This window comes from Zea mays, chromosome 5 (genome assembly GCF_902167145.1).
Source record: "Zea mays cultivar B73 chromosome 5, Zm-B73-REFERENCE-NAM-5.0, whole genome shotgun sequence".
Lineage (NCBI taxonomy): Eukaryota > Viridiplantae > Streptophyta > Magnoliopsida > Poales > Poaceae > Zea > Zea mays.
Window position 1 is genome coordinate 161,373,407 of NC_050100.1, and position 15,812 is coordinate 161,389,218.

The window sequence follows — 15,812 nt, forward strand, 5'->3', positions numbered from 1 at the left end:
TTGGAAAGGTCTCTTCGTCTACTTTCTAGTGGATCAAGAATCAACGAGAGATCAGACACTAAGCATCCAGAAACTGTCGAGTGAACTCTTGCTCTACCCAAGCCAATTTTGTAACTGCAGCATGCACCAAATTAAATGGATCATATCTTTAAACTCCCAAGGTTGTTTATTGCAAATAAGCACTTGTTGGAAAGGTCTCTTCGTATACTATCTAGTGGATCAAGAATGAATGACAGATTAGACCCGAGGCATCCACGAATGGTCGAGAGACTTCATAACTCCACCAACCGAGGGGATTTCGTAACTGCACCAAGCACAATACTAAATGGAGCATAACTTTCAACTCCCAAGGTTGTTTAGAGCAAATAACTACTTGTCGGAAAGCTCTCTTCGTCTACTTTCTGGTGCATCAAGAATCAATGACAGAAACCAAACGAGCCATCTAGAAAATACCAAGAGAGTTTCATTCTCCACCAGAACTCCTTTCTATTCCTCTATTTAAGCAACTAGCAGCCACCAAAGAACTTGGGTTTTTGTTTTATGTAAGTTTAGCCTTTGCTACTTCCTTGAAAACTCGTGTGTCGGCCAGACCACCCGGATACTTGAAACAGAACCCCAACTATATCAGATCTGTGAGCGTCTGCTTTTTATCTTGTTCTTGCTTGTTCTCGATTGCTTGCAGGTTCAAGGTTGTTCTTGGCACGGCAACAGCAACAACAACAGGAGCCGGTGTAACTATCGCAAAGGCGCAACACCATTGTGGTTGTTGTAGTCGGATAACACAACGTGGACCTCCACCCCAAATCGTAGTTATCAGGAGACAGTGTACCTGTCGCTCATGGCGCCACACCATCTTGGTTGTGGTAGTCGGGCAGCCAACGTCAGCCTCCAACCAAATTTCCACCTCCACCATCTCTCATCGAAAGATCGGGCTCCCTTCTACCCATTGGGTTTATCAAGTGGTATCAAATTTCAGGTTGTTCGGTGAGAGATCTCCATCTTCCTTGTTTTATTTACCTACAATCCACTTTTACCCAAAGATATATTTAGATTAGAAAATCACCTAAAAACATTTTAAGCCTTTTTTTTACTACTTAGTTTTTGACTTGTTGAATTCACAGATGCTGCATATGTCGAATTGTTGGTCTAAAGTTTTATTACTGCTAGAGTTTCGAGTTCGCGCCACCTTGTTTCAATCACCAGTTTAGACCTCTTGCTGCAATTCAACCAAAAAGAAGAGAAAGCAAAAGGCGAGTGCACAAAAAAGCCGCTCTAATCAGCAAAACAAAAAAGACACGTGAAAAAAAGAGAGAAACTCCAGTTCAGAATTTTGGTAGATAAAATCTGTAATTGCAACAAAACAAAAGGCAGTTTGTGTGCCTTCTCTTTATAGTTTCAGAAATCAGATTGCTGTTCTGAGCTTTTAGTGATACTATTTGCGTAACGTCTCACGTGTCTATTACGGTTTGGACTAGGACCAGCACGACACCATTATGGAATGTTTATTTAACTTGTTGTGGCTAACGTGGTACTAGCTATTCCTTGGAACTATTGAAATTGCATGTAACACCCCCACTGGTCCCACACATTGGATGTTACCAAATACCCTTCCCAATAAACTTATGCAACACAAGAAATGAAATAAAGAGAGAAAGTATTGCAAAATCCGGCAGCACCTCCCTTGAAAGAAGCATAACGAGGGGGGGAGAAACATGGAGTTCACACAGGATATAAAAGACAGATAATTCACGTAGTAGAATCTAAATGCAAAAGTGGTAAAACACATTCATGACCAAATAAAAGGATAGGTAACTCAGCCCACCCCAAAAACAGCTCAACCACCATGAAAAGCTAGAACATAATAATTTCCTAGACTTGACCCTCCCTGATTAACAACATTATTAAGCAGTGGTTCCTTTATTAAAGGTGTAGTGGCCGTGATGCTACATCCCACTTTTCCTAAAGCAGAAATCGGGTGCCTACATCAAACAATGCAAGAGTGAGATGACACGTCTCAGCAAGTATACAGAGCAAACAACAATTGGACAGTGTAAACAAACTATGCTTAAACAACCACGTAGTTCAAAACTTCCTTCTTGAATAATAATTTGCAGCAAGTAAGCGAGTAACTAATTACTTAATGCCAAGGAGAATCACAATGTATAAATCCACACTATCCACATCCACATAATAGATTCCACACCTCTCCCATAAATGCACATGGCTACAGATGCAGTAATGACTTCTGCCTTCATATCTCTAAGTATATGAAGTTGCATCATACCCCTTCTCGGGCAACATATGATGCTCAATGTACCGGTACGGTTGGACCATAAGATCACGACAAACTTCCATGCAATGAATAATGAATGCATTATGCATGACAACAACATGAATTCTTCCCAAATAAAATGTGCTAGACATTTACTTCTACCCATTCCACATAATAACCACTTGAGTAACATGATCAAACCACAAACTCCACATATGTAATCAATAAAACACGAATATCTTCAAACGATGGTACTCAATTAAAAATATGAATACGAACACACCAACACATCATAATCAAGTATGAGACTCCTCATTCGACAGACGGAATAACCATCACTGTTTTACTTGCCTTCACCGGAAGTTTGGGCAAATCTCTAAGTACGATCCGGAAGTCCACCACCTATTTTTGACACCCAACTTAGTGCACCAATTTCACATAATAAGCCTCAAAAACAACACCACACCTACGCGAAATCTCAAACCCCGCCGCGGGTAACAATTCTCCCCACACCCACCAAACTGCAGCAGCGTTGCTTAACAATTCCATAACTTTAAAATTAAGACAGCAGTGGTGACAAACAAAAACTCCAGAGACAACTACATAAAATTCCCCACAAGTTTTGTATACAATCTATGATTAAATTCTGACATCTAATTACCCTAAAACGGTCCACAAGATAAACCCTGCAATCTGTTTTTTTCTCTTTTGGGCAGCGACATACCCGAATTCAAACAGCGATAACTTTTAGAATATAATTCCGAATCGAGCGCATAAGTACTTGATGGAAAGGTAAGATAAAGCCATACATGATTCACATACTGATTAACACTAATTACTCACGAAAAATCCCCAGAAACTGCTAATACTGCTGTTGTTCGTCCACCTGAAAATCTGTTTTTTTTACAGCCACATACCCGGATTCAAACGGCGATATCTTTTAATTTATAACTCCGAATTGAGCGCAAAAATACTCGTTGGAAAGGTATGCTAAAGTTCTACATGATTCCCAAACTGATTCCCATTAATTTCCCACGAAAAATGCCCAGAAACTGCTAGAACGTTTGCTGTTCGTCCACCCCCTAAAATACTGGATAGCCCCTCTACCAAATCGCATACGCAACATCTAATCAATTGGATTGCAGCACAAATGAACAAGAGATAAACACAAAAATCACCTTGAATTCTCCCCCTTTCCTTCCTCCCTTCTTCCCTCCACCGAAAACAATTGGAGACTTGCACCACGCGACGTAGATCCGAATGACAAGGAATGACACCTTGGGAGGAGGAGATGGGGGGGGGGCGGCTAGGGTTAGGTGGTGTGGCTGCAAGGGTTTGAGGGAGGAGGAGATGGGAGTGGGGGGCGGCAGCCAAGGGTTAGGGGAAATGGGGGGGCGGCTGCACAAAGGAAGGGGGGTTAGGGGGGAGGGCGGCTAGCGTTAGGGGAGGTTAGTGGGCCGAATCACGATTCGCGGCCCAACTCGCCCACGCGACAGCTCCCGACCCCATCGCAAGCGCCTAACCAAAGAAATTCTACTGCCCTACTGGTGAATGTTTTCCACAAATTCCAAATCCCCAAAATGCATCAACCGAATGGGAAAAAACAAAAAAAGAATAACCTCCAACTTCTCTTCTTTGCAAACCGGGTATCACACTCTACCCCCTTAAAAAGAATTCGACCTCGAATTCTGACGCTTCTATCGGAACGACAAAAGGAAAGATTAATGAATCAACAACACTTACCCACAACGAAAAGTTCCGGATACTTCTGTCGCATCAGGTCCTCAAGTTCCCACGTAGCCTCGCGCTCAGACTGATTAGTCCATAAGACCTTGACATACTTAATTGATCTCTTCCTCAATACACGCTCCGAGAATTCCAATATACGCACCGGACGACACTCCAAAGTCAGATCCTGCTGCACAGCAATTGGTTCCATCTCAATCGGATGGTCCGGATCCCGCAAGAACTTCCTCAACATAGAGACATGAAAAACCGGGTGTATCCCTGCCATGGAATCCGGCAGTAGCAAGCGATAAGCCAAGCTGCCCACTCGGGCCAAGATAGTGAACGGTCCAATGTATCTCGGGCTGAGCTTTCCAGAGACACCGAACCGAACAACTCCTTTAGTAGGTGATACCCTAAGAAGGACTTGGTCACCCACTGCAAATTCCAAATCCCACCTCCTCACATCAGCATAACTCTTCTGACGGCTCTGAGCTGCCAAAATATTCTGATGAATTTCTCGAACCTTTTCAGAAGTCTGCTGAACCCAATCAGGACCATCCAGGGATCTCTCTCCCAAAGTCTCCCAGCACAGAGGGGAGATACACCGCCTGCCATACAAAGCCTCAAATGGTGTCATCTTGATGCTAGCCTGGTAGCTGTTGTTATAAGCAAACTCTGCCAATGCAAGATGATCCTCCCAGCTACCCTTCCATGACAGAACACAAGCACACAACATATCTTCCAAGGTTTGAATCGTTCGCTCTGACTGACCATCAGTCTGAGGGTGAAAAGCGACACTAAGTGAAAGCTTGGTGCCCAATGCACTGTGAAGACTCTCCCAGAATTTGGATACAAATTTGGAGTCTCGATTAGAAACAATGGACTTAGGTACCCCGTGAAGCCTGACTACTTCCTTCATATACAAGGGAACCAAATCTGAAGCTGAATTTATGGTCTTCATGGGAATAAAATGTGCAGACTTAGTCAAGCGATCCACTACCACCCATATAGCATCCCTGCCCTGAGGGGAACGAGGTAGACCCACCACAAAATCCATGGTGATATGCTCCCATTTCTACTCTGGAATTTCTAATGGCTTCAATAAACCTGCAGGCCGCTTATGCTCGGCCTTCACGCGCTGACATACTTCACAGGCGGCCACATACTTAGAAACATCAACCTTCATCCGCTTCCACAAGAAGTTTTGCTTCAAATCTCGGTACATTTTGGTTTCGCCAGGGTGAATGGTGTAAGGCGTTTTATGAGCTTCTCTCAAGATATCCATCTTCACCTCTGATTTCTGAGGCACATAAAGATGGCCCCTGAAACAAACCAAATCATTCTCATCAATGGTGAACTCCCGTGGTTTACCATCACCAACCCTCTTTCGAGCTTCCTGCAATAGATGATCCTACTGCTGAGCCGCACGCACTCTCTCCATGAGGGAGGATTGAATAAGCATCCGAGTCTCCTCACTAGCGGTGCCGACATAACACAAAGCGATCCCCAAACGGTCCAAATCAGCGATCAACGGCAAGGCCACTTTTGGAACCCCGGACCTGCTAAGGGCATCAGCCACTACATTAGCCTTCCCCGGGTGATAATGAATGGACAAATCATAATCTTTAATCAATTCAAGCCACCAACGCTGCCTCAAATTCAGCTCCTTCTGAGTAAAAATATACTTGAGACTTTTATGATCGGTGTAAATGTCACAAGCCTCGCCATAAAGATAATGCCTCCACGACTTTAGAGCAAAAACCACCGCGGCCAATTCAAGATCATGAGTTGGGTAATTCCTCTCATGCTTCCTCAACTGCCTTGATCCATAAGCAATCACTCTGCCTTCCTGCATCAACACACAACCAAGACCAATACGCGAAGCATCCGTATAAACTGTGAAACGCTTACCGCTCTCAAGCAAAGCTAGGATAGGGGCGTCCACCAGCTTGCTCTTCAATGTCTGATAACTGACCTCGCAATCGCCAGACCAGATGAAGAGAACACCCTTCTCCAAGAGTCTAGCCAAAGGCTTAGCAATGCTGGAAAAATTTGGTACGAAGCGCTGATAATATCCAGCGAGCCCCAAGAAACTTCAGATTTCAGAGACACTAGAGGGTCTCTTCCACTCCACCACAGCCGCAACATTCTTGGGATCAACCGCAATGCCCTGTTGATTAATGACGTGCCCCAGGAAAGCCACTTCGGACAGCCAAAAGGCACACTTCTTCAACTTGCCATAGAACAGATTCTTCCTTAGGGCACCCAGAACAAGACGGAGATGCTGCTCATGATCGGCCTCGGTCTTTGAATAAATCAGAATATCATCCAGGAACACGACCACAAAGTCGTCCAGGAATTCATGCAACATCCTATTCATTGCTTCCATAAAAGCAGCAGGGGCATTAGTTAAGCCAAAAGACATGACTATGAACTCATAATGCCCTTACCTGGTGCAAAAAGCGGTCTTCTCAATATCCTCCTCATGAATCCTCAATTGATGATAACCTGAGTTCAAATCAATTTTGGAGAACACCTGGGCACCCCTCAACTACTCAAAGAGGACCTCAATACGGGGGAGCGGATATTTATTCTTGATTGTCACTTGATTCAAAGCGCGATAATCCACACATAGCCGCTTGCTTTTATCCTTCTTCTCAACAAACAATACTGGGGAAGCCCATGGAGACCTGCTAGGCCTAATGAAACCCTTAGCCAGCAGATCATCCAATTGCCGCTTCAATTCAACCTGCTCCTTTGGGGCCATTCGATACGGGCCTTATGAATAGGCTGCGTACCCGGAATCAGCTTCATCTCAAAAGCTGCATCGCGCTCTAGAGGAATGCCTGGAAGCTCTGCCGGAAATACGTCAGCAAAGTCACACACCACTCGGATGTCCTGCACCCGCAAGGCAGCCTCACCCTCCACCACCATGGAGAAAAAGATCCCCGACTTCCTTGACCGGCGATCTGGAAGCAATTGCGCCAACAAGGATAACGTGAACTTTGGGGAACTTCCCAAAAATACCACCGCCATACCCGACGGCGCCTGCAATAACACTATCTTCCAAAAACAGGATATAACTGCGCGATACTAGGATAACCAATCCATACCCAAGATAACATCGAATGCCCCCAAGGAAATCACAACCAGATTGGCCGAAAAGACCTCATCAGCAAGAATGATAGAACACACCTGACAAACTGAACAACTACTAATGGAGCCATTAGCAGAACTAACCAAAATTATGTGACCCAACCTTTGCACCGAAAGACCAGCCCGCGACACAAAATCCTCCGAAACAAACGAATAGCTAGCGCCAGAGCCAAAAGGAGCATGGGCCACAAACGAATCAACTAAAATCGTACCTGTCACCATGTCTCCTTGCTCTCTGCCATCCGCAGCGGGTAGCACATAAGCTCCAGAAATACCCGCAGAAGAGGAAGCTCTCGGAGTGAAATTAATAGAAGAACCCCACTGAGCCGCCGGGTGAGGCAGACGCGAAGCTCCAAACTGAGACGACATAGGAGTAGACGGTGCAGGAGTAGGCGCAGCCAGATACTGAGGAAAACCCTGCATCGGCACGAACTGAGAAGTCCCAGGCACATAAAGCTGCTGCGGAGGAAGAGGAACTGAAAACTGCTGCTCAGCACTTGACATCATGTTGATAGTGCCCTGAGAAGAGGAGGAAGTCACCGGCTCCCATCTGAGCTTCCCATTAGGATTCCTCCTACACACCACATCCTTGTGGTCCTGACTACAGATAGAACACCTGCCACTCCACTGGCACTCTGCACGGCGATGCGCATCACCACAGCGGAAACACACCAGCCCCAGCCCGGGCTTAGGAACAACCGAAACCTCTGAGTACTTCCTCCCGAAGTACCCGAGTCAGAAGATTTGCCACGGTAAGGATGGTGGTGCTGATGCTGAGACTTGCCCCTCTTGTGGGCTGGACCTCCCGTGTTGCCCCTCCTCGCGTGCTGGCCACGAGGCTGATCAACACCCGAAGACTTCTGCGACTCCATGGTATACTGGTCTTGCATCTCCACACCCAGTGCCTGCTCCACCGTAGTACAGAAGTCCACCAACGGAAAGGCTCCTAGTGCATGCCTAATAGAAGTTTCAGACCCTGACAGAATTGGCTTGCCTTCTCCATCTCATTATAAGCCACATGAGGGACAAAGCAGACCATCTTGTTGAAGCCCACCTCATACTCTGTGACAGACTTCTTCTCCTGCTTGTAGGACTGCAAGTCAATCTTCATTTTCTCCAGGAAGGTGACCGGGTAGAATCTCCTTTCAAACTGCCTGATGAAGACATCCCAAGACAGGACTCCTGGTGATGAGGAGTGCGCTGCCTGCACGCCTCTCAACCAAATTTGAGCCTCTCCCTTCAGCAGCTGTGTGCCAAAGCAAACCCGATCTCCATACACAATCTCGAAGACATTCATCTTATCCTCCATGTAAGTCAGCCAATCTGCCGCCTCCACCGGAGTACCACTGCCATCAAAAGAATCCAACTTCATGCCCATCCACTGCATCAGAGAAAGACCACTGACTGGAAGAGGCACCTCGGCCCCACCACCTGGAGCAGCACCCGCAAGGACAGCGCCCCCGGGCACTCCTCCACCACCAGCACCCTGGGCAGCACCAGCAGGGGCAACAGGAATAGCTTGCCTCAAAATGGCCAACTCCTGCTGCATGGCCTGCATCGCGGCTAACATTGCCGCCGGACTCATTGAGTCCCCACTAGGAACTTGCGGACTACCCCGAGCCCTACGAGGCGGCATAGCTGCAGCCACAGGGGTGAGAATAATTAGTAAATAAGATTGGCATAGCATTTCTTCAGATAATGACAAACTAGCACAGACAAAAACATAACATATCAATAGTAAATCAGAAATCCCATCCTACTTGTGCAGTGTGTCAATTTATTATTACTCCACTTGCTAGGACCTACAGCCTATTCCTCTGATACCAATTGTAACAGCCCCACTGGTCCCACACATTGGATGTTACCAAATACCCTTCCCACTAAACTTATGCAACACAAGAAATGAAATAAAGAGAGAAAGTATTGCAAAATCCGGCAGCACCTCCCTTGAAAGAAGCATAACAGGGGGGAGAAACATGGAGTTCATACAGGATATAAAAGACAGATAATTCACGTAGTAGAATCTAAATGCAAAAGTGGTAAAACACATTCATGACCAAATAAAAGGATAGGTAACTCAGCCCACCCAAAAACAGCTCAACCACCATGAAAAGCTAGAACATAATAATTTCCTAGACTTGACCCTCCCTAATTAACAACATTATTAAGCAGTGGTTCCTTTATTAAAGGTGTAGTGGCCGTGCTGCTACATCCCTCTTTTCCCAAAGCAGAAATCAGGTGCCTGCATCAAACAATGCAAGAGTGAGATGACACGTCTCAGCAAGTATACAGAGCAAACAACAATTGGACAGTGTAAAGAAACTATGCTTAAACAACCACATAGTTCAAAACTTTCTTCTTGAATAATAATTTGCAGCAAGTAAGCGAGTAACTAATTACTTAATGCCAAGGAGAATCACAATGTATAAATCCACACTATCCACATCCACATAATAGATTCCACACCTCTCCCATGAATGCACATGGCTATAGATGCAGTAATGACTTCTGCCTTCATATCTCTAAGTATATGAAGCTGTATCATACCCCTTCTCGGGCAATATATGATGCTCAATGTACCGGTACGGTTGGACCATAAGATCACGACAAACTTCCATGCAATGAATAATGAATGCATTATGCATGACAACAACATGAATTCTTCCCAAATAAAATGTGCTAGACATTTACTTCTACCCATTCCACATAATAACCACTTGAGTAACATGATCAAACCACAAACTCCACATATGTAATCAATAAAACACGAATATATTCAAACGATGGTACTCAATTAAAAATATGAATACGAACACAACAACACATCATAATCAAGTATGAGACTCCTCATTCGACAGACGGAATAACCATCACTGTTTTACTTGCCTTCACCGGAAGTTTGGGCAAATCCCTAAGTATGATCCGGAAGTCCACCACCTGTTTTGACACCCAACTTAGTGCACCAATTTCACATAATAAGCCTCAAAAACAACCACACCTACGCGAAATCTCAAACCCCGCCGCGGGTAACAATTCTCCCCACACCCACCAAACTGCAGCGGCGCTGCTTAACAATTCCATAACTTTAAAATTAAGACAGCAGTGGTGACAAACAAAAACTCCAGAGACAACTACATAAAATTCCCCACAAGTTTTGTATACAATTTATGATTAAATTCCAACATCTATTTACACCAAAACGGTCCACAAGATAAACCCTGCAATCTGTTTTTTCTCTTTTGGGCAGCGACATACCCGAATTCAAACAGCGATAACTTTTAGAATATAATTCCGAATCGAGCGCATAAGTACTTGTTGGAAAGGTAAGATAAAGCCCTACATGATTCTCGTACTGATTAACACTAACTACTCACAAAAAATTCCCAGAAACTGCTAATACTGCTGCTGTTCGTCCACCTGAAAATCTGTTTTTTTGGACAGCCACATACCCGGATTCAAACATCGATATCTTTTAATTTATAACTCTGAATTGAGCGCATAAATACTCGTTGGAAAGGTATGCCAAAGTTCTACATGATTCCCAAACTGATTCCCATTAATTTCCCACGAAAAATGCCCAGAAACTGCTAGAACGTTTGTTGTTCGTCCACCCCCTAAAATACTGGACAGCCCCTCTACCAAATCGCATACGCAACATCTAATCAATTGGATTGCAGCACAAATGAACAAGAGATAAACACAAAAATCACCTTGGATTCTCCCCCTTTCCTTCCTCCCTTCTTCCCTCCACCGAAAACAATTGGAGACTTGCACCACGCGACGTAGATCCGAACGGCAAGGAATGGCACCTTGGGAGGAGGAGATGGGGGGGGGGGGGGCGGCTAGGGTTAGGTGGTGTGGCTGCAAGGGTTTGAGGGAGGAGGAGATGGGAGGGGGGGCATCGGCCAAGGGTTAGGGGAAATGGGGGGGGAGGGGGCGGCTGCACAAAGGAAGGGGGTTAGGGGGGAGGGCAGCTAGGGTTAGGGGAGGTTAGTGGGCTGAATCACGATTCGCGGCCCAACTCTCCCACGCGACAGCTCCCGACCCCGTCGCAAGCGCCTAACCAAAGAAATTCTACTGCCCTACTGGTGAATGTTTTCCACAAATTCCAAATCCCCAAAATGCATCAACCGAATGGGAAAAAAACAAAAAAAATAATAACCTCCAACTTCTCTTCTTTGCAAACCGGGTATCACATTGCAACTACCTATAAATCCACAATTTTTTCTACAACACCACCAGGTTGTGCTAGCTGCCACCGTTGTTGTTGTTGTTCTTGATATTTGCTGGCACCTCCTGTTTTGCGTGGTGAGAATTTGTAAGAACTTGTTTAACCAGTTTGAGAGTGAGAGATTACTACAATGATTCCTAATAGTTTATAGGATCAAAGATATTTTTTATTTTTTCTTGTCTTTACTAAACATGGCAGGTGATATGGAGATTTTTGAGCCAACCGAACATTATATTCAAGGCATCATTCAACACTTGCCTTCATATGCCGGTAAATTCGATCCTCATGCATACATTGATTGGGAGCTCAAGGTAGATAAGGAATTTGATGAGTATGATCTATCTTAAAAACAAAAGATTTATATTGCCTCTAATGTGTTAACTGAGCATGCATTGATGGAATGGAAATACATTTGTAGGCACAACAAAGTTCCACAGTCTTGGGAAGACTTCAAACTTCATTTTAGAGATGCATTCATTCCTATATACTATGCTGATCATTTGCTTTCTAAATTAGACACATAAAGTAGGGTGCTAGGACTGTGAAAGATTATTTTCATGATTTTAAATTTTTTACCATGTTTGCTGGTTTAGATGAATGCATGGAAGATGTAATGACTAGGTTCGTGAAATGACTCAATTCTGAAATTCAGACTATAGTCATGCATGAAGCATACAAACACATTTCTCACTTGTTTTAGCTTGCATGTAAACCTAAAAATGAAATTCTATTATACAATTATACAAGCACTGAACAAGTCAGCCATAGTTCCTCTTTTGCGTCTGCTCTACATGTTGATCAAAAACACAAAATAGTGAAACCAGCTATTGTTTTTCCATCATCACAAGAAGAATTGATTGCTGACCCTTGTGATAGTGAAGATTTGTGGGATAATGATTCACATGTACTAAGCCAACAACTAGTAAATGAACATGTTACATCTGTTATTGAACCAAATGATTTGGCTAAACATGTCATTTGCATTGCAAACAAAACTGAAGAACTGAATTTGCTCTCTTCTTTAAATAATTGGGGCTATATTGAGTTTGATTATCTTTGTGAGCTCGGTAATTTGGACAAAATTTTATTTGATAGATCAACTATGCCTTGTCCTTCTCATGCTATATTTTACTTTGTTGGCAAGTACAACAATACATGACAATTTTTAGTGCATAGAGTTAATATTTCATCAATATATAGTGTTTCTTCACATTGCACAAATAAGATATTGGCATGTTCTCAAGAAGTGGAGAAATTATTGTTTCCATGTACTTTAGTAGAAGTTTTAGGTTTATTTTTAGAAGATAATGATAAAACCTTAGTCATGAACATCAATCTTGATGCAAAACTTAGGACAGTTTGCTCTCAAGAAGGGGAGAATGATGAGAACATAACCTACTCAGATATGACCATGTTAATGGCTACTGCTGCTAAGGGTACAAGGAAGGCATTGAGGAACAAAGAAGTTGATTGGGGACCAAGTAATGATATTTCCCACATCCCCAATCAGGCAACCACATCATCAGAATTGACCACATACTTAGGTGAGGAGTACACGCTAGAGTCGAGGATGACTCTATTGCAAGAAAAGGAGGATGATGAAGACATCGTTGCCATTAATACAACCACACCAATGATCACTTCACCATTCGTAGCTAATCAGGGACCAATGACACGAGCTTCTGCACGTAAACTTAATTATAAGGTGAACTCGTTTCTTGCTGTTGAAGCTAATTCTTCGTTAAATGTGGTACTAGAGCCTTGCTATGACTTTATTAGGCTCAGGTGTTTGGGAGGTGAACCATCTTAGAGTGGAGAAGACAACAAGGCAATAAAAGCTGTTGGACCCGAGATAATTTCATAACTGCAGCAAGTGCATGTTAAAGAGGGCATATCTTTCAACTCCCAAGGTTGTTTAAAGCAAGTAAGCACTTGTTGGAAAGGTCTCTTTGTCTACTTTCTAGTGGATCAAGAATCAACGAGGGATCAGACACTAAGCGTCCAGAAACTGCCGAGTGAACTCCTGCTCTACCCAAGCCTTTCTAACTGCGGCATGCACCAAATTAAATGGATACTATCTTTAAACTCCCAAGGTTGTTTATTGCAAATAAGCATTTGTTGGAAAGGTCTCCTCGTATACTTTCTAGTGGATCAAGAATGAATGACAGATCAGACCCGAGGCATCCACGAATGGCCGAGAGACTTCGTAACTCCATCAGCCGAGGGGATTTCATAACTGCAGCAAGCACAATACTAAATGGAGCATAACTTTCAACTCCCAAGGTTGTTTAGTGCAAATAACTACTTTTTGGAAAGCTCTCTTCGTCTACTTTCTGGTGCATCAAGAATCAATGACAGAAACCAAACGAGGCGTCCAGACACTGCCGAGAGAGTTTCGTTCTCCACTAGAACTCCTTTCTATTCCTCTATTTAAGCAACTAGCAGCCACCAAAGAACTTGGGTTTTTGTTTGATGTAAGGTTAGCCTTTGCTACTTCCTTGTAAACGTGTGTGTCGGCTAGACAACCCGGATACTTAAAACAAAACCCCAACTCTATCAGACCCGTGAGCGTCTGCTTTTTATCTTGTTCTTGCTTGTTCTCGATTGCTTGTAGGTTCAAGGCTGTTCTTGGCACGGCAAGAGCAGTAACAACAGGAGCCGGTGTAACTATCGCTAAGGCGTAGCACCCTTGTGGTTGTTGTAGTCGGATAACACAATGTTGACCTCCACCCCAAATCGTAGTTATCAGGAGATGGTGTGCCTGTCGCTCAAAGCGCCACACCATCTTGGTTGTGGTAGTCGGGTAGCCAACGTCGGCTTCCAACCAAATTTCCACCTCCACCATCTCTCATCGAAAGATTGGGCTCCCTTCTACCCGTTGGGTTTATCAAAAAACCCCAACTCTATCATATCAGTGAGTGTCTGCTTGTTATCTTGTTCTTGCTTGTTCTCAGTTGCTTGCAGGTTCAAGGTAGTTCTTGGCACGGCAAGAGCAGCAACAATAGGAGCAGGTGTAACTATCGCTAAGGCGTAGCACCCTTGTGGTTATTGTAGTCAGATAGCACAACGTCGACCTCCACCCCAAATCGTAGTTATCAGAAGACGGTGTACCTGTCGCTCAAGGTGCCACACCATCTTGGTTGTGGTAGTCGGGCAGCCAACGTCGGCATCCAACCAAATTTCCACCTCCACCATCTCTCATTGAAATATCAGGCTCCCTTCTACCTGTTGGGTTCATGTGAGGCAGATGCGGCCTCCGGTCGTGGGGGCGACGACTTCTCGATCCGAAGGTGTGACGCTGGCGGCTCTTCGATCCAGAGCTGTGGCGACAGTGGCTCCCTGTTCCGATGGCACGACAACGGCAGCGTGACGATGGCGGTTTCTCGATCCAAAGGCGCAGTGACAACGACTCCCCGATCCGGTGTCATGGCTATGGCAGTTCCTCGATCCGGAGGCGCAGCGACAGCGACTCTCCGATCTGGAGGCACGGTGTCGATGGCTTCCTAGAGGCGTGAGTGCGACATCGGCTCCTCGGAGGTTCGCACTCTGGAGTGGAGCACGCTGGTGTTCCACCTCCTTCGACCACGCCGGCCTTCCAATAGGCGAGAGCGACGACGACGGACTTCTCTAGGCTCGAGCGGTGGCGGATCGGCGACCCTGTTTTTATGCTGTTTTGTATACATATTTATGCCAACATCAATAGGTTTTTATTATACATTGTCAGTTCATGGCTCTCCTTCCATCTTTTGTATGTTTATGATATTTTTATGCACATTTTATGTATACCTTTGTTGATTTTTACGTAGTGTACCGCAATGCATAAATACCTTCGACGTGTAGCATAATTAGTATCATTATATATCATAAACTGGTTCTAACGAGTCTAGCTGCATGGCTGCTGGAGAGATACTATAGATATGGATCAAATAAAGCATTGAAAATCAGATTTTTTGTTTACATGCATGTCAATCCATTTCCTTTTAACTCATATTTCTTGTCATTTTAAAATTGTGCGCATGTGGCAGAAAATAGATATTTTACGCAGTCTACCGCAGTGCATAAATACCTTCACTATGTAGTATAATTAGTATCAGTATATACCATAATCTAGTTTCTAACGAGCCTAGATGCATGGTTGTTGGAGAGATCCTATATTTATAGAGAAAATTAAGCATTTAAATCATATTTTTTGTTTCCATGAATGTCAATCCATTTTCTTTTCAACGCACATTTTTGTCATCCTAAATCTATACACATGCGGCAGGAAACAATTTTTATGCGGTGTACCACACTGCATAAATATTTATATAGTGTAGCATAATTAGTATCAGTATATGTCATAAACTGGTTCAACGAGTCTAGCTGCATTACCGTTGTAGAGATACTATTTTTATGGACGAAATAAAACATTAAAATCAGATTTTT